Source organism: Squalius cephalus, assembly GCF_949319135.1.
Source record: "Squalius cephalus genome assembly, chromosome: 5".
NCBI classification, from domain to species: Eukaryota; Metazoa; Chordata; class Actinopteri; order Cypriniformes; family Leuciscidae; genus Squalius; species Squalius cephalus.
In genome coordinates, this window is record NC_137126.1 from 42396622 (window position 1) to 42424425 (window position 27804).

Here is a 27804-nt window from a genome sequence, read left to right on the forward strand (position 1 = left end):
ATATCTAAGAAATGGCATTAATTGTGGTCAGAGGAACAACTTTATGGTCATAGCAGCAGTGTTTGTTACTGGTACGCCGTGTCTTATCAACATAAATATTCCCAGCAGATAATCTATTGAAACATCTCACGATGCTGAAATACAAATCAAAACCTTTTTCTCATATCAAATGAACCTTTATAGGTTCTCCACATACCGTGGCAATTGTACATTTCACCATGTGACTTGGCATTAATGGAGATTGTTTTTGTTATAATATGAAGGGTTTTCTGTGTGGTCTCCTGGGTCCCGCTGTGGACCGGTGTCCATTATCCATTAGATTCGCCTCCCAGAGTAAATCCTCATCTAAACAGATTCTAAATGATATCTATGCCTCCTCCGTTCCCAGCACCTGCACTCAAGGCTTTTATTCGTGAATCTGAGGGGCCTCTGGGGCAGGACGCTTTTATTTAAGTAGACTCAGAACTCAGAAATATAATGAAGATTTCCATTATGATTACACTAGAGGAAGCACTGCCCATAATTGAGTGTCTCAACTGCAGTTATACACATTTAGTTTGTGAGGTATAAAAGGCTTCGTCTACTCAAGTGAAGCCAGTCCAAATGTTCTAGAAAGACCCCTCCTCATTCAGATCTGCTGCAGTCCCTTGACTCTCATGCAGGGTCCACTAGTACAGTTTAAGATGAAGTATAATTGGTTATGTGCTTTTCTAAAGAAATATAGAAAAGAGACACACAAGGTTGAGAGACTTTTGAAAACGCTTTTCTTTCAGTGCGATGTCTAGATTCACATAATTTAGGTTAATCTTTTGGAGATATTTACTTTGGCTTTGGCAAAGGCAAGATGCTTATCTCTAAGTATAGTGTATATTACGTGGGAGATGTATTAAAGTGTTAAAATGCAGGCCATAATCCATTGAATCTACTAAAATGAGAATATACTGGATTATCCTAGGGCTGTTGTTTTGCTTCCTGTTGCTGCATCTCTAATGTTTTAAACATAACCCCAGACATGCATATCTATCTATCTATCTATCTATCTGTCCGTCCGTCCATCCATCCATCCATCCATCCATCCATCCATCCATCCATCCATCTATCTATCTATCTGTCTATCTATCTGTCTGCCTGTCTATCTATCTATCCATCCATCCGGCCGTCCATATTTTAATTCATAAATGTATTTACATCAAACTATATATTGAACCATATAATTTAAACTGATATAAAAAGAATAGCAAATTTAATATTATTATTATAGAATATTATCAGATGTGAAGCACAAATTATGTGATTCACACACACACACACACACACACACACACACACACACACATATATATATAACAATAATTTACTTATATATGTATTTTAAATGTAAATTATTCCAAAACTTTAAACAATGTATTGTAAGATTTCATGTTTTATCATGTTAAATCGAATATTTTCACTGTAATGGTAAGGTAACTTAAGTCAAGATTTTGCTGTAGCATTTTGAAAAAAATAAAATAATAATTTCTGTTAAAATTTATAGCAGTTTTACTGTGCATCTCTATTTCTGGTTAAAAGGAGTTTGTATTACAGTGCTCAAGTTAAAATATAAATAAGTACTTATGTATAGGCCTACTTGATTCGTATTTTTTACATTTGCTATATTACAGCTTGTATGAAAGGTAACTGTAAAGTGCTAGAAAAAGTCATTAAAATAATGTAGTAGGCTACAGCACAGAAGCCCATTAGAGAATGACAAATACTTCACTTCGCCTGATTATGATGATATTCCGGGCCCGTTCCCGTACAGGACAGGGCGATTGGGGCGGAGACCTGTTTGTACTGCTTTTGTGAGCCACCGGTCCGCCTCATCGCTTTCCCGATACCCATCAGGAGGCAGTATATCCTCCAGTGCAGTGTGCGTGTGTGTGTGTGTGTGTGTGTGTGTGGCGTACTGGAGCTGCGCTTCCCATCCGCTACCTTTGTCTCTCTCACAGAGCTTCACTTTAGCAGGGCGCGGGGTTTAAGTTGCTGAGACGGAGGGGAACCGCTTTGAAGAAGTGGATCTGGACGGGTTTAATACACCCTCCCTCTCTAGAACTACTACAAAGGGAGTGAACGGAGAGAGTTGCGCTGCGTAAACCGACACCGACCATCGCGCCGCTCGCTCGCTCCCCTAGACGTCAAGAAAGCAAGCATGCGGGAAAACACAAGGAGCTGAGTCTTTCTTTGGGAAATGTGGATTTTGTTGGGCTCGTTTTGAAATGCTGGTTCTCTGAGACCAAGCGCTGTGTGCGTTTTCATGCGTTTTTGGACGCGCTGACAGTCCGTGAGCGTTACGCACTGACTCGCAAGAGGTAAGTTTGACGCCTCCACTACAAATACAACTGGATTATTGCAGTGTTCTATTATTGCAGCGTTCCGTTGTGTTATAAATTGACGTCACAACGTCACGTAATTAGTGCTTTTTGTAAATGTCGTTTATTGTTAAAAGCGATGGGGGTGGAAAGGATATTTGATACCGTCATTAAGTCAGCCAGTCGTTCAGTCGGCGGAGCTCCAACTGTTGCCATATTGTTTAGATAAGTTTTAAACCCTAACTAAAGATGATTGTAATACATGTATATGTCAGTTTGTGTCACTTTGGCGAAAACGCAGTGCGGTTTTGTTTGGACACGCATTTCAACGTAAAAACAACTAAGATACTAACATCTTTATGTGCCAGATTTAAGTGAGTGAACAAACGCTGATTGTTTATTGCATATGTGATGGGATTGTATATATTTAAAGCCCAACATCAGCACTTTTTTCTTAATGCAATTACAACGTTCCTGCCACGTTCACAGCACAATAAAACGCTTCTCTCTGAGGTTGATCATTATTTAGTGACAGGTTTAAGCGATGATGGTATTTTCTGGAGATGATATATAGCCTAAAAGTGATGTTGGATATTGACCACCACCAGCTGTGACTGTGACACATCTTACAGAGTGCGTTTTCCTTCATTTCAAATACTGGTCGTCTATAACCCAGATAGCAATGAGTCGGCGGACCACCGTCGGCGCTCCGGCGGCAGTAGAAGCGGCAGAATGGCGACATCGCAAACACGTTGGACGGCGCACCGCCGGCGGCAGCCGCTCTTTAAAAGCGGCAGCCGCCTTCCTACCGCCTTCGTTCCGCGGCCGGCCCGCGGGCCAACCGCCGTCCCGCCGCCGTTATATTTAAGGCGGCCCTTCCGCGGCCCGCTGGAGGCAAGCGCTATTTTCGAGCGATCTGCCGCCGCTTATTCTGGCTATATATATATATATATATATATATATATATAATATTTAATATTTATAGCATGCAGTTTATCAAGAATAATGATTGCTCAAACCAGACAAATATCCATTTGGCATTTTTATTCCACATTTCAAAGTACATTAACTGTCATTTAAACAAGATGTGTCAGATCACTGAAACATAACAGAAAAATAAATAAATCAATATACTAACATGCAGGTTTCTTATTAAATTTTGGTAAAAAAACAAACAAACAAAAAACAGCCTTACAAGCATATTACAACTCTTACAATAATTGTTCATATAAAGAGGACAGCTCTAGGGTGAAAAAAATTACCTGTAAGTAAAGAGAATACTTGATACGAAATAATGTGCAGGATACCAAATAAATCAAAGTATGACATCACATTTACAAGCCATTTCTAACAATAGGTTAAGTGGTAGTAATTTATAGTAAAGCTCTGGAGTAGAATAGACCATTATAGCTGCAATGCTGACCTGTGGCACAAGGACTTACAAGCATTATTTGAAAAAAGAAAAAAAAGAAAGTAATTTCCACAGTTAGTGAGTATAGTGTGACACTTCTGACTTCTTTAGGGGTCTTGATGTTACTGACTGCAAGATAAAGAAAGGATTCCAGTTGTCAGTGATTCTGGGGTGTCAGTAGTCAGCCTAAGTGGTCGGCTGTGGGTCCCTCTCAGCTGTGCGGTGCCTTTTTCTGCCTTCACGGTCAGATGCTCCTTTCAGGTAACGCGAAACGTTAACCTAGACCGCTTCATCAGTGGCATCCTGGGTTGCCAGGTTCTTCTGGATGGCTAATTTAGAAAATACAGATCTGTCATTTCATTTGAATTGCATGAGGCCATACACATCTACTTAAATATAATTAAAAAAATATCCAACTTACTTTGAACAATGGTCTAAAGGAACATGTCTCTAAAACATGCTTTATCCCCTACACCGAGCTGAAAATCCAAAAAAGTGTTACAAATTACATTTCTCTGAAGCTTCTCATAAATAAATAAAAAATGTGAAAGGCTGAGGATTCAGACTGTAATATATGCAGTATACAATCTTAAATTTTACTTTAGATTACTCTATGGCATTATAATCAGCAAACTTACAAATTGTTCCTGGAGCTTTTTATCCTGCTTCAAACTGTTGTCAAGACACGGCAAATCTTCCTGGGTGTGTAGGGGGAGTAACAGATCCCCTGACAGGGATGACTCCAACAGACACAACATCACCAAACTCTGCAAGACGTCACAGCATAAGGGTCTGATCTGCACCTACAGGGTTTCCCAGAATAAAATAGTCAGTCCTGGTCCCTCAACTACTAAACTATGACATTTATATCTAGGTCTACTACATGGTCAGGTAGCCCCAGTGGGAATTAAACCAACAACCACAGGTGCTGTTTGCAAGTTGTACCTGATTTCCCAGTGCAAGCAAACGTCTTCAACATTGTTTGTTGAACTTGCTTCACCTGCTCTTGAAGTGAGCCGGTGTGATCCGAAGCTACAAAATGAAAGGCATATGGTAATTTTGGACTTACATCACACACAAAAAAGTACAATTTAAGAAACAGTGCAAGTTCTCACCTGCTCGTGCATTGCTTTCCCTCAGGGCTTGGTTCTACATTTAAAAAATAAAATAAAACAAACAACTAAAGGCACTATTTTCAATACTGTTAAAACACTGGACATTAAGACATAGGGCTAGAATATACCTTCACAGCTGAAAACTTCATGCTTGACACGAGATGCCATTGGAGTACAAGGGCCAACAATAGAGCAATGACTTTCTCCCTCCTATTGATAATCATTGACATGTAAAAATATGTTTGAAGTTATTGCATACATTTAATGAATTGGACTTAAATGTAACACTTAGTTAAGCGCAACATATTACATACCTCCAGAGTTTTCACCCATATGCTGCCAGGGTAAATTTGCTGCCGGGGGTGTAAAGCTTAGTACTTGATGAGCTGGGGAGCAAACATAACAGCTTTAATTTCAATGCAGAGTATTGCTAGCCTGGTAATACCAAACTCTGCTACTTCGCTTTGCTTCGTAGACAGAGTCTGGCATGGCATAATTGAAAAGTGTTTTCTTTTTTTGTGGGGGGGGGGTGTGGGGGGAGATGAGGAGCGCTAGAGTAAAACCCTGCTCCTCTATTCAATATTCCCTTTCACTTGGAAATATGTCAACACTGGAGAAAAGTCGTTTGTAACTTCCAGTTCATGCCAACTTTAAATAGAAGCAATAGTTTCCAAGACAAAAAAACTTCACAAATAACATCACTTACTTGTACTCAAACTCTTGGCGGATTCTGGATTACTGGGGAGAAACCTGGTTCTAAGAAAGAGGAAACAGAAATTTGATGATAATAATAATAATAATGAATGAAAGATTCCGTTATCCACAATAAACAGACAAATAAATTACACAGATGAAATAAAGGAAAATCAAATGTACAAGTCAGACCCATTTACCTGCTCCCTTCATGAACTTAAAATGATGTTTCTCCCAGGTGCTGTGTGGAGGTGTGCAGCGGATGGCTAAATTGTTCCTTTGTCTTTTTTGCGGAGGTTAAATGGGGGCCAATGGCACATGCCCTTCGTTGAGCCACTCTTGCGGAACCACTGCAAATGGCAGATCCTCCTTGTTGATAAACTGAACAATGTGAAGCATCTAAAATAGAAGACACATTAGCATAAAGTATACTTTTTGATTTTTTTTTTCAGGCAAAATCAACAACATTAAAATGCTCACCCCTTCGAAAAAGCAGTAATTTTCACAAGTGGATCAACAGAAAACCATGTTCAGACAAACAAAATCATATAAACAACCTACATCGTTATTTTTGTAAGATAACACCAAAAGTTAAACTAGTCTTTCTAGATGTAAAGTTTGGCTAACTTACCTACTGTAGCTAGATACATTTAACATGTAAGGTTAGAACATGCTTGAACTCAGTGTGTAAAAAAGGTGAAACAGCATGTGGTAGCGAACACTCTAATCTAGACTAGCAGCATAATTATGTTTAGTTAGAAAACAACACAAGTTATACTGATCAGTCTTTCTTGTCGTGAAGATTTTGCTAACGTTACCATTCCCACGTAGGCGGCAGAATAATTGTCCGTAGTTCAGGAACTGTAACGTTAGTTCATTCGACTGACCAATACTATCTTAAACCACATGTACTCACACTTGTATAAACATACATAACAGTTAAACATACTTAGAAGAAGAAAAAAACTCAACGCCAGGAAGAAACTAAGTAACGTTAGCCTAGCTATGGCGGAAACATGGCGGAAACTTTGCAAACAAGGCTAACTTACTTTAGCTTGACTAGTTAGGCAAGAACAGATCTTAAGAAGAAGAACTAAAAACAATGTCAAAAATGAACATAGTAATATTGCGTTACACAAAAAGGAAAAATGTACTTACTTAAAAGATCGTATATTTCCCATACAGTAAGATATTTCCTCTCTCCAAATACTGAAACCGTGTGACGAGACGAGTAAATCTGCTTCAGTTTTTTAGGTGCTGCCCCTCTCGACCGGTGGAGGTACTTCTCTGTTTGTGCTTTAACACTTTCTTAAACATTTGTACAGGTCGCAAAACTCGCAATTGCAAACTGCAAAGTAATCCCTTATACATGTAAAAGGTAAAAAAAAAAAAAAAAAATTGAGCTTGTAAAACAATGAAAGACATAACCACAATTTCCTGGAGTGACAGAGAGACAAAATATTTATAAATATTTCACTTTATCCTTCAGGTCAGAACAGGGATTTTCATGTTTCTCATAGACATTACCATGGTTGCAAATTAATAAAAAAATATAAAGCAAACCCAAGATTTTGGCCAAGTTGCAGATGTCTTTCACTGTTCACTGATTTCAAGCATTTGAAAAATCTAACTTCATCCATTTATTCTGCTAAATATTTATTTTAAAAACTAATCAGAATCAGAAAGATATTTATTGCCAAGTAAGTTTTACAAAAGGAATTCTGTTTGGTCTATTGGTGCATCTCAAATTGTGCATAAATCAAAGAAATGTAAAGAATTGTCACCTTAAGTGAATAAAATAATTCTATATATTTTACATATTATCGCTTCAGAGTTTCAAAGTAATTTAAATGTAATTTCCTAAACCTTATCATGGAATCAGAGTCAAATCTGTTATAACCCCTAATGGCTTTGGAGCAACAACAAAAATTGATATAATTCACATAATAATTATAATCGCTTTAAATGTGAAAAGTAGTTAAGATGCTGTCAGTTTCACTCATGGTTGGTCGATTTCAAAGCGGCTTGCCGCCAGCCGGCCGCGGTTCATTTAGACGGCGCAACCGCCAGAGAGAATGAAGTCGGCGGCCCGGCGGCTGTTCGCCGGCGGCATCTCGCAAGAAATGGGAGTGACGTATTCGGCGGCAAACGCTTCATCGCCGCCAGCGGGGCGCACCTATAGCCGACAGCTTGGGGCCGGCGGCAAAAAGAAGCCGTGCCGATATTTTTTGCTATCTGGGAATGAAATAAGTGCGCGCTGCATACTGGAGATTACAGTAATTACATCATGAAGTGGACACTGGTGTTTTCATATGGCTGGGTGCTCATTCAGGCAAAGAAATGGTCAAAGAGACAGTTAAACTAAAAATAAGAAATACTGTCATTATTTACTCACCTTTATGTCGCTCCAAGAACTTATGACTTTCTTTCCACTGTGGAACACAAAGGAGACATTTTGGAGAAACCCTGGTTTTCCATGCATTGGCAAATTTGGCAATAAAACATGACTGAAGATGTCAAGTCTAAAATAAGATGTAAAATCACCATAAAAGTTGTACACATCCCAAGTCTTCCGAAGATTTACAGTAGCAGTCGTGTGAGTCGACGCAGAAATGTAAGTCATTAGTCAGTGATCTTCCCCTCTATTGAGCTGTTAACAGCAAGTTGATCACTTGAACTCCAGAATCAGATCCGTCTGATTTGTAAACAAATCATTTAGATCAACTTTGTAAATGGAATTAAACTTTTTTTTTTACAAGATCTGATTACAATAAATTATTTATTCATGAATCTGACATAGGTAGTTCCCTTGTGTACTCTTATGAATTCATCAATAAGCGTGAGGATGAATGTGAGGACTTAATTTTTTGCCTGTTTGTCACATAAACCTATTGTTATTGTCTGAGTCTTTGAAATGATGACTCTTATGATACTTTGTGGTGACCCTTATTTGTCATTCATTTCTACTGCATGGAAAAGATCAATCAGTCATGGGGGTTTGGATTGATGGTGAGTTAATGATTACAGAAGATTCTTTTTGTTTTTGGGTGAACAATACCTTTTCATTTATTTTTCAGGGAGAAGTGTGTGTTTGTGTGTGCGCACATTTTGTGAGGGGTCCTCTTATGAGGTTCAAATGATCATGTCTTAAAGGTATAGTTCACCCAAAAATGTACTCATGTTGTTCCAAACCAAACCTGTATGACATTTTTACCTGCAAAACACAAACAAAGATATTTTGAAGAATGTTGGTAACCAAACCGTTTTGACCAAAAAGTCATACAGGTTTGGAATGACATGAGTGTGAGGAAATGATAGAATTTTCATTTTTGGGTGGACCCCCCAAAACATTTAAATGACAAAAGGTGTCTACAGGTTGAGAGCAATGGATGTCAATGGGATTTTATAGATTGTGGTTTTGTATATGTGAAATTGTGAGGTCAGTGTGTATCATCACATCCAAGAACAATTGATTGTTTATTATAATGGTTCATACAGTGCTTGTAAGCAGAGGATACTGGAAGCCTCGAACAAAGCTCTTTATTATTGTGACGTAGGGCTGTCATACGCTCTCGTCATTGTCTGTTAATGAACAGTGGAAGGAGAACTGTATAAATGTGCTCCATTCATGTTTGTTTCCAGCCTGTCCTGGACAGTGTTCCGGCATTAAATGCAACTGGCAGGGAATAGCTTGCTGGGGGCCCATACACTGTCACCCCTTCAGCCCAGATGTTCCTCAAATCCATTGAGAGTCAAATTGGGCTCCTGGAGGGAAGATCTTCTCATTGTTGTGCCACAATAGACTCGCATCCTTCCTTAGTCAATAGTACCTAAAACTGAATCACACACACACACACACACACACACACACACACATTGACATGAGGGATTCACAAGGACAGGAAAAGCTATTAGTATTCTGATCATCCAGTTTGGAATCTGGAATGTTGAATTCCAACTCCTAAAATTCAGACTTTGATCTCCGACTCTTTAAAGAGAGGTCAGTTAATGTAAAAATGTTCTTCATGGAGTAACATCTAAATTAACCGGTTTGATCCAGTTCAAAGAAATGATTTATAATGACTGAATAATAGCGTTTACTCCAATGTAAGAATTTGAAAGGCTCAGATCAGGTAGAAATATCTACTAGTCTTTATTTTTAGCTGCATGTTCACGTTTACAGTTTATTTAAAAAAAAAAAAAAAAAAAAAAAAAAAAGAAGTGCTATCCTTGAGCTTAAAAAGCTGTTTGACTAGATCCAAACCACAATTTGACCTTTTATGCAACTGTAAAGATGCATTCATGGTAAAATGCCAGGAATAAACCATCCATATTAATTGGATCATCACAAACGCGGTCACAACTCTCAGTTGAAGTGCATCAAAAACGCATTGTAATGTCAACAACATGCAGATTGCACAGAGCCATCACAAGTACCTGTATGGAATTCAAAAGCCTCTTTTCTAAGTCGTCCTGAGTGCTTGCTATCTGCCCCTGCAGGAACTCATATCACATGAATGAATTATTGGATTACATCCCTGACATCATGAAACAAATGTTCTGGCCTTGGGTCTTGTTATAATAGTGCGGTTTTGCGGACACTGTTGTTCAATTAGCGCATGCAGCGCACCGTCATAACCAACGTGACTGCGTCCCTAAACCACCTCTACGCCGAATGAATAAAAATCAATTGGCAAGCACGAAACCTCGCCTTGCGTGACACCTTCCGTCCTCTGGCTTATTGTGAAGTGTGTTCCCTATATAAGCCCGTACAAGGGTCATTTGTCCCCCTCTCTCTGCTGGGAGTTCATGTGTGGTGGTCGTGCGTATTGACGGCGACCCCTTCGACTAGAACCCTCATTATTCTCTATCAGTGTGCGCTCCTATATGCCATTTCCTCTCTGCCTCTAGTTAGTCTCTCTGTTTTCTGGCCTTCACCTGTATTTGTAATGAGTGCAATGGTACTGTGGGAGTCTCAGGAGTGATGTGTAAAAGTGGAGAGAGGTCATGCATTCAAGGCGAGTCCGTGATCCTGAGTGGACGCAGGCGGATGGTGAGACGGGAGAGTGAAAACAGCAGGGGCTGGGGATGGACATGTGTGATGTTTAGATAAGAGGATGGGGAAAAGTGTTTTAAGAGCAGCACTGCAAATATAGAAGAAATTGCGTGTGTTTGGATGGAAGGGCCACTTGTGTGCATTTGTGTTAAGGGTAGTGCATTTGTCCACCATCCCCCAGTGTGTTTACACATATTGGAATGATGGTTGTGTGTGTGTGTGTGTGTGTGTGCGCAGCTGTGGGCCAGAGGTGGAGAAACACATCCGCACAGAGCTGTGAAAGTGATTGACTGTTTTAGAAAAGTCAAGTTTCGATAGACAAACATTTGAACATTTGTCATCATTTACTCTCTTGTGTCATTCTATACCGCTGTAACTTTCTTTCTTCTGCAAGCCAGTGTTATTTTAGTATTATACCTCACCGGCCCGTGAATTCCGTTTTCGGTAGCGTTCCTTCACCATGTTTTTCCTTCTTCCACCCATGGGCTTGTTTTCCTGGTGCTGAGATGGATCCATCAGGCCAGTTGTGCATGTCTTTTATGAGCTGCATATGGAGGCCGCGCTGAGGGGAAAGGTGGAGAGCGTAGGCCCTCTCGTTTGCTAGCAAATGACCGGTATCGACCATCTGCTATTTTAGTGTCCTTCCCCACAGGCTCTTCTAGTGATTTTTTCAAGCTGTGCATTTGTTGTATATGCATGAGAGTGACTGTATGCGTTTGTGTTTGCAGGGCTTTTCTTCCAATCCATCTTAAAATTAGGGTCGTATTTTTGTTTTTCGCCATTCAAAGCCTGGCAGCCACAGGTAGGAGCTGAACTGCATTAAAACAACCGGTCAATTGTTTCCTTTAGTGTGAGCCAGTTCCAAATGTCCTTTTGGAAATTGTGTTTATAGAAATGTAATTTAGAGGCGCAATCACATGTCTGTGCTTTTGCTTTGAGCAAGTGCAGCTTTTCTCCTCCCTCGCTGCTCTTTTCTGTCTCTCGCTCTCTTCTACTCGTGCGTTCCTAACAGATGTTTGCCCTAATGCATCTCGGGCTCAGGTTGTTTACTGAGCTTACATCTGGTTTGGGTGCTTCATATCCCCCTTTGCCTGGAATTAATGGGTGTTTTTTCTCCCCAAAAGCCAAATGTGTTTGCTTAAGTGTATTTTTGCACACAATGGAGTTGGAACGGTGAAATCTCTGGTCTCAGAGTTCAGGTTGTAATGTGAAAATTGCAGTGTTTTAAACACATCTGAACAAATAAGCAGTTGGAGGCTGTTCAGCCTTTACAGTTCATATTATTAGTGGTGCTAGAATTCAGACAAACCTTAAGCATTAAACTGAAGTACATAACGCGTCCCACACCATTTGTGTTTAGGGCTGCATGATTAATGATAATAAATCAGAAATTGCGGTATGACTTAGTGCGATTAACAAATTGCGTGTTTCACACTGCGTGTTTCAGAGTGAAGCTTATTACCCGCCGGTGTTTGCTTCGTCTCAGAGAGGATCAGTTCACAGTAAATACTGCTGGACAAGAAGCTCTGCGTTTGCTCAGAAGCTAGTTATTTTAGTTTATAAAGCTTTAAATATGGATATTTTTCTTACAAAAACCCATTGCTTTGCTTCAGAAGGCCTTTATTAACCCCCTGAAGTCTACTTGGAGATTACTTTTATGATGGATGGATGCACTTCTGTGGACTTCAAAATCAGGAGCGCCATTCACTACCATTATAAAGCTTGGAAGAGCAACGATATTTTGTAATATAACTCTGATTGTGTTCGTCTGAAAGAAGATAGTCATATACACCTAGGATGGCTTGAGGGTGAGTAAATCATGGGATAATTTTCATTTTTGGGTGAACCATTCCTTTAAGGGCTCCCAGCGGTTTTCTTTCAAAAAATAAGTTTTATGGCTTAACGTTTGAAAATAAAGAAATTTAAACAGCCTTAAATATTGATATATTATTATTATTTTTATTATTATGTATGTATTTTTTTTACAGTGAAATATTACTATGGTAATATTTATTTTGTTTTTATTTAGTAATAATGATATTGGTAATAATAATGCTAACATTAGTATTAGTCTTATTTTATAGCCATATTGATATATAAATTGTAATTATTATAAAACATTTTAAATAAATTATAAAATTATAGACGTATTGTGTAGCCCTACAAACAAGCACAACAAAACGGGGTTTTTTTTATCGCATTTAAATCGCAATCACAATTTTATCAGAAAAATTTCTCTGAATTGTGCAGCCCTAACAGACATGAATGATGTGTCTTGTTGAGATGTGCAGTACCTTTTAAAGGTACAAAAATTAGAATCGTCATTTACTCAACCTTGTGTCATTCTGTTACATATCAGTGCTTTTTGTCCATAAAGTGAGTGGGATCCAATGTTGTTACCAATGTTGTTTCGTTTAAGTAGTTAGATTCTACATTGTTTTTTTTGTTAGAAACCGCTTAGCAACACCCTAGCAATCTTTGCAATTGCATAGCAATGCCCTTTCAACCATGCACAACAGTGCAGACGTGTTGCAGTGTAACAACATGTTCCGATGTTCTTCAGAAAATGTAGCAATCTTACTCATTTTGGTTTTGTTTTGCCCTTTAACATAATTCTTTCCCGTGTGACTTGAAGATTGAACTGTTAGCAGCAGGAAACACCAGAGGAACAAACAGTCAAGCACACCAGCATTCACACACAATAAAAGTGGCTGTGTGTTGCCATTGGGGCAGAAACAGCTCCACAGCTGGGCTCGGCCCCCTTCCCTTAACCCTCCCCCCTTCCCTCGGGAAATACGTCCACAAAAATCTCCCCGCACAGGCCCGGACCACCCCAACACCTCTGCCTCCTGGTGTAAGGCGGCGGGTTCCTCTGCCCGTTTCTACAGCTTGATCCCCAAAGCAGATCTCCCCCCCAGATGTGCAAGACCCATAGGATGGAGTAACAATAGCGAGGCTGTTGGACCATTAGACCCTGGTGAGGCAGTGTGTGCGAGCGCTTAGCCCTTCACCCTCCCCCATCTTCTGCAGGACAACCTTTAACCCTGGTTCGCTACATGCTGCACACCTCCTGCTGCGCCTCTCACATGCAGTCACACTAGCTCTGTCACTCAGAGAGAGAGACTAATGCAGATAGAGACAGCGTGCTGATATAAAATAGCAAGAAAGAGAGAGATCAAATGCAAATGCTACTGGGGGTGGATAGATATGCATCTGCAATATTCATATTTGAGCTGCACACCCTCAGAAACCACTGTGATCATCATATTCAATGTTGTCTGTGCAATAGAGTATTCTTAAAGCAGTAGTTCAGCCAGAAATGAACAAAAATCTGTCATTATTTATTCACCCTCACGTTGTTGCAAACCTGTATGACTTTATTTCTTCCATGGAACGGGATACTTTTATGGTGCTTTTTGTCATTTTGAAGTTTGACAGCCCCAGTCCTTATTCACTATATGGAAAAGAGTGGTCTGGATATTCCTCATAAAGTCATGTGTTTTGTTTGGAATGTAATGAGGATCAGTAAATAATGACAGAATTTTCATTTTTGGATGAACTCTATTCCTTTATTCTTGTAATGTTCATTCTGTCTTTGTTCGATGCTATTTTATTTTTATTTTTTTTTGTTTTATTTAAATTTTATTTTATTTTTGTACTTTAAATGGAAACTGAGAAAGAGAGAGAATTTCTTTCCAGAAGAGACGAAAGAGAGAGGAAGATAGAGGAGCAAAGCATGGGAGCGCCCATAAACTCAGGACCTGAGAAACAGAGATAACGGCAAACCAGCAGACAGCAAATACAGCATCAATCTCCTCAGTCACTCCTTCTCTTTCTGCTCCTCTCTCCATCTCTTTTCCCTCCAGTGAGTCTTTTTTCCCTTGGATCCTCATGCAGAGTGCTCCTGTGTGTTTGTAATAGACCCTTTCCACTTGCTGCCTGCTCCTTCTCTCTTTTCCTTTGCCTCTCTCTCTCTCTCTCTCTCTCTCACCTCTCCAGCACACATGGAACAGTTTATCTAGGAGCTTATTTTTTGCGCCTATTAAGCAAAGTTCCTTCTCAGACACACACAAAAAAGGCAGCCATAGAGAGAAAAACTTTTTGTATTATGATTGTATAGCAGCACTTCGAGAAAGGCGGAGAAAGAGAGAGAGAGAAAGAGAGAGAGAGAAAACACCCCCTGGTAAGCCATGGCTCTACCACGCATGAGAAAATCAATAAAGCATCTCTTAAAAAGAGGTTGACGGATAATGGAGAAAGACGGGTGGGGGAAACAGACCAGGTCCCCTGGATACCTTTCTGCCCTTTCTCTTTTCTCTTCATCCCACAAATACACCATCCACGCTGTGAAAGAGCAACACAATTGTATCGCTGCCATAATTTTTTCACAAATGCGTGTTTGTGGCGTAGGCTGTCTTGTCAATTGCAATGGGGCCAATATAGTTGTCGTGTCACATCACTACAAGTAGTGTCAAGAACATCTGTAATTTCTGGAGATAGCTATCCGATAGCATTCCTATTCTTCTCAATGGCAGTTGCTCAGCTGGTATGTAACCAAAGTGGTAAACTTGGCATATACATGCAGGATGTCTATATGATGCTATCTATCAGATTTTGTTAGAATTGAACACAGGGTGGTGCTCTAATGTGCAAATGTACATTTATTTGTATATGTTTCTGGAACTTATGGACCAGAATGTAGATCTTTCATCAGAATTTGTGAGCGTGTCTACATCTAGATTCAGCTTCACACACCTTCTTGGCCATTTGACTGATGTAGTCGGCTACGTCGACTACAAGCAGACCTGGTAAAATATGTATCAAAAGAATTTTGATTTGTTAAATAATTTCTGTGAACCAGTAAGTTTTTGGGGCATGACTATTTGACCAGGGCTGCATTTCCAAGAAGCATCGCAAACCTAATCTTAAGACTGTATCTGATTTTTTTTGAGCATCCATTATTGCATTCTTTAAGGTAGAGTAGGCAATTTTCGGAGCGGCTAGCAATAGCAAGCTAGCTTTGAAAGCATGAGATCCCCCCTCCCTTCAGAGCGTCTCACTCTCCAAAGCCATGCCTCCTTCAAAACACATGAACGCACACAGCAGAGTTTGCAAAGTGTCATGAGACGAGAGACGGCTTTAAACTACCGCATGTCTCAAAGCACATAACATCACAATAATGATGAACATAAACAACTTAAAGAGCACTGACCTGTATCACCTGACTGCTGCAGATTCATTTAAGCGTTGATAGTGTTGCCATTGAAACGCATAAAATTGAGTCACAAACCAAGTATATAACGTCACAGGTTTCCATCTATTTCAGATTGCATTTGGACCAAATGCAATGATTGGACATTTTATGGTCCTATGCCTTCCACAGATACTGTACAGTATACATATAAATACATCTAGCGATTGCTATCAGGATGTGAAGAGACTTTCACCCAGCATAACAAAAAATGTTTCTGGAACAAATCCCCTACCTTGCCTTTAAGTATGCATGCTAATTTTCTCTATCTTTACATTTAGATACTTTTTCTGTCATCTAACATTATTGTTACATGTTGTCGAAATTTACTTGTGGCATTTAAAAGGATTGATTTTAGTTTTTAGTGCTTTATTTTTAATTTCACCAACCCTTGCTTGCTATATAGTCTACTTTGTTGATTATAAAAGGTGCGGTCTAGTTTTGTTGGATTGCACTGCTTGCTTGCAGTATGGACTGCATTGTTGATTATAATGCAATGTAGTTTAAACCACTCATTATGATTTGACTAATGTGATCAAGTTCTGTTGCATCGCATCGTGCCACAAGAGAAAGAGAGCGCTACGGCAACACAGCGTGACATTACCACTCTCTCTCTCTCTCTCTCTCGCTCTCTGCCCATCCAGCCTTCTGATGCTGTTATTGAATGTGTGTTGATTAAATTCACACAATCCACACACCCCCTCCTCTCCCTCAGGGAGCTTTTATTTAATTAATAACGCAGGCTTACCATTAAAACACTTGCTGTGTGTGTAGGTGTGTGTCTGACAGAGCGAGTCTCATGGCTGTTGTGCTTGTGATGGCCGTGTGACGCTGTGTGTGCACTTGTATTGTTGTGGTGGTGGGGTTCCCCACCCGGCGTTAACAAAGCAGTATTGTGTGTATGGTTATTGTCGTGGGTTAAGCTGTGCTTAGGGCTGTCATGGGTAATCTGAAGCTCTTCACTCCATTAGTATGTACCTGGAGATGCAGGTATGACTTACATATTAGTGCTGGATTGTATACCACAGATATGATGTGCATTGACTGAATGCATCATGTGTCCTGGAGTATTGATGGAGTGGAAGTGCCGGTGTTTTTGTAGGGGTGCTGATATTTTTAGGAATGCACAATAAATTGGTTAACCTATTGATGTTGATAGATAGATCTGTCTGTCTATCTAACTGTCTGTCTATCTGTCTGTCTGTCTAGAGAGTGAGAGATACACTACCTTTCACAACGTTGGGGTCAATTTTTGTTTTTGAAAGTATCCTATGCTCACCAAGGCTGCATTTATTTGATTACAAATATAGTAAAAACAGTAATATTGTGAAATATTATTTCAATTTAAAAAACATTTTTCTATTTTAATATATTTTAAAATTAAATGTATTCCTGTGATGGCAAAAGCTGAATTTTCAGCATCATTACTCCAGTCTTCAGTGTCACATGATCCTTCAGAAATCATTCTAATATGCTGATTTAGGGCTCAAGAAACATGTATTATTCGTATCAATGTTGAAAACAGTTCTGCTTAATATTTTTGTGGAAACCATGAAACATTTTTTCAGGATTGTTTGATTAATGGAAAGTTCAAACGAGCAGCATTTGTTTCAAATAGAAATCTTTTGATTTTAATGCATCCTTTCTCAATGGAAGCAGTCATTTATTTCAAAATGTTCTATTACATTGCATCCTTAAGAGTTATGTCCTGTGTCATGCTGTCTAAAGGAGTTAATTTTGTGAGTCCAGAATGATAATTGTAATAATATACATAAACATACATAATCCATATCAGTATCTCATTTGTATTGCTTCACCTGTTGCAAAGCTCACAGATTTTGTTTGGAGAATGACTTATTTGGATTTTTATCTCTTATCTTGGTTTGACTCCGAGTGTGTGTGTGTGTGTGTGTGTGTGTGTCCCATACACAAAAGAAATATATTTGAAATACATTTTCAGAGTATATTTTGGAATATATGCAAATATTTGAAATTGGCCCAATAAATATATTTCACACTTAACATCATATATTTTTGTTATATTTCAGAATATATTTCAATGTATTTTTTTCTGTATGGGTCCCCAAAAGTGTCAAAAATATATGTGGCATATATTCCAAATACATTGAAATATATTCTGAAATATAACAAAAATATATGATTCAAATATATTTCTTTTGTGTATGGTGTGTGTGTGTGTGTGTGTGTGTGTCTGGCTTCACTTTTTGCAAGTGTAATCAAGGATGCTGCACAGGTGGCCTGCATCCTCTCAGGAGGAGACCTGAAGTGCTCTTCTCTTCTCTGCTGGTTTTTCACTTTCTTTTGTTTTTCACTTCATGCCACTGACCCCAGGCCAGCCCGGTGGCGTACTTCCCCCCATCTTTCCCTTCTCTCTCATCTCGCTTTGTGTGTCTTCGTGCCTCTCTGAAATGTTATTTTCATTGCTCCCCTTAACGGAAAAAATATTCTCATTTGTAAGTGCCGATTCGCCTGTAACCAAATCACTTTGCACCCTGAACGTATCAATTTAAAGATGCGTGCGAAGCGCGATGTGAACTAGCTGCACTGAAAGATTTCACAGTCGTTGATTGCCTCTGGGTCCGTTGCGGATTTTAATAGCAGCTTTTAAACTTAGCAACATTTACCAGCAGTTTATTAGCTAGCCGTTGACCGAAAGTGGTTCTAAATGAATTTAGACCGAGGCCAGAGAGGGTTTGAGAGCGTCTGCATGGGTTCCGCTGAGTAGAACAGAAAAGGGGCCTTCGCTTCCTCTTTCTTAGCTCTTTACCTATTACAGATCCATTACCAGAAAGAAGTCAGGACTAGCAACCCTATAGAGCAGAGAGATAGAATTTCAAATCTTGTCTTCTAAGAGTCTCTTGAAAACAAAAAGAGTGAGAGAGTGATACACAGCCTTTAGTAGTAGGTTAGATTGATTTGTTGGTCATTCTGATGGCTTTGAGTAGCTTGACTTCATATGAACTTGCTGGAAATCTGATATTTCAGTTATCAATACCAGGGGAAGAACACTTTGCATGGGCTGTTGAGTCTGAACCAGTGGTGGCATCGATGTGTGCCTTGCGTTCTCGTGGACTTCACAGACATCCTTCAGCAAAGGCCCCAAAAGTGCAAGTCAACAGCAAGGGCACCATAGTGAATAGTGCAATTAGCAAGCATTTTTAGAGCTATAATGTAAAAGCTATAATTGTAAGTCCATTTAGAAATTAATTGATAATAAAATAAAATAAAATAAAAAAAACTGGCAAAACATCTGCTATAATATAATTAAATATTTGTGTTTGATTTGTAGCTTGATTTTAAATATGTGTGTATTTATTTATTTTATTTTTTTAGTACATTTTGTAATATATTTTCGTATTTCAAGGTTTGAACAAAATACATCTTCAGTTTGAAAAGTATATTTCCTTGAGCCACGTTATTAATAATTAATAATAAATATTAAATGAACTGTTAAGTTCAAACTGAACATCAGAATGGGAAAGAAAGGTGATTTGAGAGACTTTGGCAAGGTTTGTGGGTTGATGCCAGATGGACTGCTCTAAGTATTTCAGAAACTGCTGATCTATTGGGATTTTTTCAGCACAACCATCTCTTGGGTTTACAGAGAATGGTCCTAAATCGAGAGAATATCCAGTGAGCGGCAGTTCTGTGGGCGAAAATGCCTTGTTAATGCCAGAGGTCAGAGGAGACTGGTTCGAGCTGATAGAAAGGCAACAGTAACTCAAATAACCACTTGTTACAACCGAGGTTTGCAGAAGAGCATCTCTGAATGCACAACACATCGAACCTTGAAGCAGAAGAGCAGCAGAAGATACACTCCTGTCAACTAAGAACAGCAAACTGACGTTATAATTCACACAGGCTCACCAAAATTGGACGATAGAAGAAATGTTGCCTGGTCTGATGAATCTCGATTATATATTTATTTATAACATATATACATATATACATATTTAATGAGTTCTCCCAGAGAATACATGCAAGTGACTGTTTGAAGTCGTTATGTGGTACAACAGATACAGTAGAAAGACTAGTGTCTTGTTTTATTTTTGTGTCGACGTGGTACAGAAGTTACGTTACTTTTGACACTCCTAATCACAGCGGTAAAATGTGCAGTTGGCAGTAAGTCAGCAGTATATGAGTTACTCTCTCTCTCTCTGTCTCTCTCTCTCTGTTTCTGTTAGCTTTTGACAGATGTGCCTCTAATCCATCCAAGCTCCCAACCACCACCATGGCCCCGTGTAACCTCTATTTTTCTGACTCTCTTGGTCTTTCTTTCTTTCTCTTCTCTATGCAGTGTTCTCTGACAGATCTGCTCTGCTGAGATATATCAGGGGCAACGTGTCCTGGAACACAGGCACACACACATGCTTACATGTGCATATCGTCCCATTAAAATGATCCTTGTCTGTGCACACTCTGTGCCTGTTTGTATTAGTTGGGGTGTTATTAATAAATATGACCTCATCTGTGTCCGCAGAGAACTTCCTCTCCCTTCCCAGCTCTCCCTCTATGGACTTCATTTGCTTTTCCCTTCTTTCTTCGCACTGTTCTCAACCCCCTTTCTATCTGTCTCTTAGTCTCTTTAAATGCAATACGTCTTTCTGCATCTCCACTATGTCTTGCCCTCTGTCTCTCACCTTTTCTCTGTTCTTGTTCTGTTTCCTCTGCTGTTTTTTTTTTTCAGTGTCATCCATCTGCCCACCCTCTGTCTCTATTTACTCTAGTAGTCTGTTTCTGCCCTTCATGTCTGCTCCTTGTCACTCTCTGGCTCTCACATGCTCAGCTGTACTCTCATATTCTGTGTGTGTGTATGAGAACACAGAGAGACCACTTCTATTTACCAAGGTGAAGCCAACAAAAGTATGTTTCACCCTAAAATCAAAAGAGAAAATACATATTTAAACTTTTAGAAGGTAATTTTGATGACAATTATGCACCCTTCCTCACTATGTTTTCATTATTTTAATCCATCTATATATTAGATTTTAAATATAATAAATATGTAATATTTAATAAATATTTCATATATTTTAGCAATAGAAATGAGGTATATGTTCTATATTCTAATTATTTCAATCTGAATGAGTGTTGTACTATTTGGTTAAATGCATTATTTACTGTAATGCATTGATTTAAATGTGTATGTATTTATATTTATAATAACAAAAAATAGCAATGCATTAATGATGTTGAATTTAAGATATTTTTATCATCTTTCTGCGCACTTTGTGTGCAAGTAGTATCACATAGCAAAACAATGAAAAAAAAAATCTTTATGGACATATAGTTAATTATTTGTTCCTTTTGATTTTGCCGTGAAATATGACGTGGACATGTTCTTGACACGTTTGATGAAATTCACTCACCATCACTGTCAGCCTGAAATCCTTTAATGCACATGAATGATTCACTCTTGTTGTTGTTCTGTTTTTTGAGAATTCCAGCTGCAAATCTGCATGAATGTTTCGGTTCAAGATGTATCATAATTAACCTTAAGATAGCGTGTAGCTCAATTATTTTTAACGATAAACAACTGCCAGCTGGCTTCCTTTAATTTAACAATCACAGAATGCATTAGCTAATTTACAGTGACAGACTGCCATCAAACTATTTACCTGATGTTTAAACAGAAACATTGATTCATTTTAGAGCACCAGCCATATGTGTGAATTATTGCAATTAGAACCAGCATGTGAGGCTTATCCCAAAGGCTTGATGTCATCACGTCATAATTAGGGACAATGATGTTTCTTTTATGATGTGATGTTATACAGGGTGAAAAGATATATTAGGATGCATCAGAGACTGCAGTAATCATCTGGATACCATAGTATTTCCTCATTAAAGCGTGTAGCAGCTCTACTATTTCCTTTGGGATGGAGTCTGAGGTAAACATATGAGCTCACCTCAACCTTACCTCACCTCTGTGTGTCTATGTGCGCAAAGGTGAGCCATCACATTTTTAACGGTCAATAAAGCATGTCAGTATGCACTTATTTGAAATGGATATGTGCATTTTTCTATTATTCATATCTCATGAATAAAACTCTCCTAAAATATTCCGTTTTCTCCAGTCTCATCGAACACAGCTGAGATATCAGTAACCTTTGGAAAACTGACCCACAAGCTCTCCTTTCTCACCCTGCGTGGACGTCTGTAGACCGCCGTAAGGCTCACAAACACTTGCTGTTGAAAACGGAAACGTCATTAAGAACATATTATGTATTCAACTGTCAAAAACAGATAAATGAGAGAGCAGATTGTTTTATAGCGGAGCTGAACTAATGCGGAAAGCAAGACAAACTGATTTTTAAACAATTGAAAGTAAACCAAATTACTTAATGTTGTTTTTCATGCACCATACAAAGTCACCATCTGTCGCTTTCGCGCAATCTCTTTGCAGTATACAGCAAAATATAATTTCGGCCATTGTGAGAAAGGTCCTTGAGAATAAGGTGGTAATTCTGGGTCATAAAGTTTACCCATATGAAATGTCATCTAACACGACAACTAGTTTTGTATTGTAATAATGCAAGATTTTCTTTATCCTTAGCGCCCTCACAGCAGGACAATATAAACAGGAACACTTAATTATGTACCCATAAGAGAAAGAAAGTTTGTTTGGTGGGGGCAGGTTTGAATCCAGTGCCTCAGATCGGCTGTTTATATCAGTGGGCGTCTCCTAACATGGGATTTGTTTGGTTTGTACTTTTTTTATGAGAAAATTTTCAGATAAATCTGACACAGCCCTGGGGTTTGTTGTGAAAAGGCTTGAAATGAAGCCAGAGCATTACTTTGTGATCCTCCCACTTATATAAACACAAAACACTCACACACTGAGCAAAGGCACCCAAAATCTCTCTACCCACTCTCATTTAGCATACAGATCCTCTCACATACTTTATAATGAATATAAGCATGACTTACAAAAACTCTCATCAGTGTGTATAAAACACACACCCAATATGGCAAAAATACATTTTCGGATATATTTGTAATATATTTCAAAATATATGTCAAACAATACATTGCTAACATATTTGTAAAAATTATATTTACATTTTACACAATGATATTTTAAATGTCCTCATATCTTTTTAAATACACACACACACATATATATATATATATTGCTCACCAGCCACTGTGGCTAGTGGTTTCCCAAAGTTAGCCACTCAGCATTTTCACTGGCCACAATTTTGAAATTGATACCATGGGAAAGACCTGCCATATAGATATTTTTAATATTAATCCATAATTTGGCAGCTGGTATATTAGGCTGCTGCCACTTTAAGCTCTGACACATGGATCCATTATACTGTTACACATGGGTTTTCTTTCTCAACTGTGTAAATACGTAAATACTCGCTAAGACTGGAATTTTGACATTATTTTGTGTGTATTGTTTAAGCTGTTTAAGCGCAATAAGCAGCAAAAAAAGAAAGAACTCAATTTAGTACTGAGAGGCGGCTTTATAATCTGCGGGAATGAGTAAAATAATGTACAATACTCGCAATCCCACGCCAAATTTCAGGCCCATTAACACCAACAATATTCATCTGGAGCAAGTGAAATGAATAAGTGAGGGGAGGTGGGTTTGTGTGTCAACTCACTGTCAGAGAGATAGAGAAAGCGAGAAAGCGTGGCTGGTCTCATTCACCGGGTTGGAGGGTGTTAATGTCAAGCCCTGTAATATATGTATATATGTAGGCTATATAACATCTTTAGCACTTTTTGGCCACAAAACAAAAAATGTTTTGCCAAATGGGAAACACACGTGCAGTTCAAAGCTCAAATAAAACACATTTGCACCAAACACTATGTGCTACAGTGAACTTTTTAAACATATCACGATTTCTGGACAGAAAAGTTGCACAAGTTCTTTCAAGGTCACGGACCTCTTAAAAGGTGCCGTATGAGTGAAACTATTTTAGCACAGAAGATTCTCTAGACTGTTTCTCAACCGTCTCCGAAAGGCCGTCCTCCCACACACTGTCTAGTCATAGAGTGTGTGTGTGTGCGTGTGTATGTGTGTTTGTATGTGTGTGAGCGTCTCCATGCTAGCCTTGTTGGCGGGTTGCTAATTTCTTGCCAGGCCCAGCAGCAGGTGGAGGGTATTACATGGTTCTTTCCCCACACATTGGCATAGTTAAAGAAATAACAAAAGCAACCCACGGCATTTTCTCAGACAAGCTTTTATCGGCTCAAACACACCACAGCCAAAGCCCACTCTAATGAATGCGGCTCTAGCTGTGTGACTGTGCTAAATAGTCATATTTGTCACAACCACAATCATTGCTTCTTTCCTTCTTTTTATTCTCTTCTTTCTTTCTATTTTTAGTGGATGGAGGGTGAAGGTCAGCGTGACAACAGCTAATTTAAATCAAGGGTCGGCCATCATGACCCTATGAATAATTGGCTTCTAGGGGTCGAAGGTCAATGCAAAAGTGCAGTCACTCAACAAAGAGGGCACACACACGGGCCGACACTTCTGCTTCACTGACCCACACTGCCCCTTTTATGTGTGGACAGACTTTTATGGCCTTACGAATGACCTTGCAAATGGCCACTGGTAGAATTAAAGGACACTTTGATCAATACTAGTGCTTACAAGCATGCTGATTTCCACATATGCTTTTACATACTAAGCTCGTTTCACTTAATTTCACATACCATCAAGTATGCACTACTGTTGCATTTCCAAATTCATTACTAAAATTTTTTTTTAGCATTGCATCATTCTCAGTTTTGACTGTAGAGTGTCTCAGTTGTCATTTCATAATTATAAATGGTGCTTGTGAGCGCCCCCTTTGTAGTTGATATGCGATGCACACTTTGCTGAGCATTTGTGGGATCTCCTTTTCTATTCTGCAAAGGATTTTGGGTAATTTTATCAAACCATGCACAAATCAAAAATTACACCCTTCAGGCAAACTATTTTCAACATGCTAGGATTTGGAATATGCTAATTAGGATGGGTAGTATGCAAATTGGGATGCAGAGCAAGACTTTTTACACTTTGAAAAGTTCCAATGAAGTCGAAGCCAAAACCACAGTTGAACGAATGACGTCTGATATGAAACTCACGCAGTGAGCGCTAAGCCAATCCTCTCATAATTATCACTGCTAGCACCAGCGTCTTCACCATACTCAAGCCAGAGCAGGCCTCAGATAAGCATCAGAGAGCATATGACTCAGCAGTGTCTCCCAAACGCTCTGCACGGCTGTGATTAGCGTTAGCGATGTCAGCTAATGAATCATCCGTATTATGCCGCTGTCACGCTTGATTTCAGAGTTTAATAAAGGGATGTTTTAATTTAGCTCTGACTTCTCTGTGCTCTTCTCCATAGGTGAAAAGGTGGTCAGATTGGTTTGAATTTATTCATGGCCGATGCTTTTACAACAGTACTGTTTCCGAAACTCATTACAGTTTCCCTTGGTCGATTTGCTATTAAACGAGAGGTTTTAAACAGCATGCATGGGCTACACATGTCTAATTCATGAGGCCGTTGAAAGGGTTTCTGAGTGAGACAGAAAGTTTGCTGAAACTTGTTACTACAAGTTATCTGAATTTGACCAACAGAGTATTTTTCAAGGGAAAAACTGGTTCATAAATAAACAGTGTTTTTCCCTTAAAAAATTCAGCTTAAAATTCAGTTCAACTTTAGTGCAATAGTTGGGGTTTTTACTGTTTATGATAAATACTTTGATTCATTGTCACATTTCAGTTGTAGATAAATTATAAGTGTTAGCTAGATTATGTTCACAACCTGAGCGTTGTATGTTTATGCTCAAATATGATTATCAGTCATGATGTGCATTGTGCATTGATCATGATCACACAATTTATGTTTCATGCTTCAGAATTTATTTCAAGGCAACATAGTGAGCAACGATGGTCTCTGGGTTTCATGGTGCATTATGGGACTTTTTAGGGAGCAACTTTTCTGTGCACAGTGATTTTGCGATTATGACAGTCCTTAAAATGGCCTTTTCCCTGACTATTGAACTAGCGGGGTGATTAAGATGTACCCTAAGATCAGAATAAATAAGTTAAGTTTAGTTTCTAGTTGATAATATTACGTTTGTATCAAGATAGCATTAAGATACAGTATGTAAATATTTGTGTGTTTTGAGAAGCTAAATACTCAGATGATCAACTTTTAGTGCAATAGTTAATTCAAGTCAGTGAGGTTAGTTTTTAGTAGTTATAATTAACTTTGAAAAGCTAGCATTTAGATAGCTACGGTATGCCAAAGATTATCCGTGTTCTGAGATGCTTAACTCAGGAGTTCAACTTTATTATGTGCAGGTGTTTTTCAGATCCTACATTCTCCACCAGAAAAACATCCAGCCCCACCACTGGATCGGTTTGGAGTTTGAGTGTGCGCGTGTGTGTGTGTGTGTGTGTTTGTGTGTGTGTGTGTGTGTGTGTGTGTGTTGTAGCTCTTTCCACACAGGTGAAGAAGCAACGGAAATGAGATTTTCTGATGGCCTGTTTATTTTGGAAAATCAACACTGAGCACAGTAGCAAAACGTGCCGGCAGACATTTTGTACACAAGTGTGTTTTTATGTGTATTTTCCATTAGTTACCATTAGTTTAGTTACATTTCCTTGCCTTAAGTAGTGTGCATTCGTTTCCAATGCATCCTAGATTTTGCCAAACAGATCATAAAGCCATGGGGATTTTTTTTTTTTTTTTTTTATAGTTCGGAAGGTTCAACTCCAAGCAGAGGGACTCTCTGTTAGGGGTTAAACGTTTTAACAGCAGAACACACACACACAATAGTTCTCCCAGATGGGTTGTGCTTCTTATTATGGCCCAAATTGAGTTTGCAGGTCATCTGATTAAAGTAATCTGATATGAGATATTCACAGAACTTAATTTTATGTGCGTGGGTGTGCAACTTTAACATAATCAAAGGGACAGCGTCCCTTTTTTCTTAGTGATTCAATGTGACTGTGCTTTATTATAGCATGTGTAACAATATCTTCTAATCGATCACAGGGTGAAAGGATGAACTCTTCAGAAACCTAATCTGTTTAAACGTCCCCTCCTGTCTTATTCGTTACTCTCTCTTCTTTTTTTGTGCTATATTCTTGATACACAATGGATTCTTTCATCTATTATATGCATGTGTGTGACAGCTGACAGTCTGTTATATGAGGGAGTATTTCAGACACCCTGGCTTCATCTCTCCGTCCCCTTTCATGTGGATGCGTTTCTATCTCAGAGAGAATGAGAGAGAGAGAGATCACTCTCTAGAGAAGGACATTAACCTGATTGAAAGCGCCCACCCCTCACCCCCCGAGCTAGCGTGACCTTCAGTCACTTGTCTGTGTGTGTATCTTACACTCCCACAGGAACTTGAGTAAAAAAAAAGGTCCTCTGGTACTTTTAGAGTTAGAAGCAGAAGAAAGACTCAAGATAAGGAAGACCCAGAGAGAAGATGGCTGTATGTTTTGAGGCCAGTAGTTTCAGACGGGCGCTTCATACAGCTTTGTTGATTATGAAGGGAGTGGTTTGGATTTTGATGCGTCTAGTCTTTTATGCATTTGGCAGATGCTTTTATCCAAAGTGTCTGGCACTGCATTTAAGGTATATATTTTTCATCAGCTCATGCATCGAACCCAGGATTTTGCTGTTGCTAGCATCATTCTCTACTGTTTGAGCTACAGGAATGCTAGCTTAATCACTCGCATCCAGTGTAGAGATGTGTTTATGATGCAATGTCAACTTAGTGCATTAATATACCAACAGTCTTCACAAAATCGTCTTTTGTGTTCCGCAAAAGAAAGTCATACAGGTTTAGGACAACATGAGAGTAGGTAAATTATGCTAGAAATGTAGCGTGTTTAATATCACTAAATGTGAAATGTGTTTAATATCAATAGACAATACCTA

At 38.9% G+C, this 27804-nt stretch overlaps 1 protein-coding gene across 1 annotated transcript in view; it reads left to right on the top strand.

The window, feature by feature from the left end:
- The first annotated feature begins 1901 nt into the window (after nucleotides 1-1901).
- Nucleotides 1902-27804, top strand: part of sema4c (sema domain, immunoglobulin domain (Ig), transmembrane domain (TM) and short cytoplasmic domain, (semaphorin) 4C) — a 60435-nt gene continuing 34532 nt past the window's right edge. The window contains exon 1 of the mRNA XM_079872585.1: nucleotides 1902-2348. The gene's annotated coding sequence lies outside the window, so the exon portion shown is untranslated. The remainder of the gene's footprint in view (nucleotides 2349-27804) is intronic.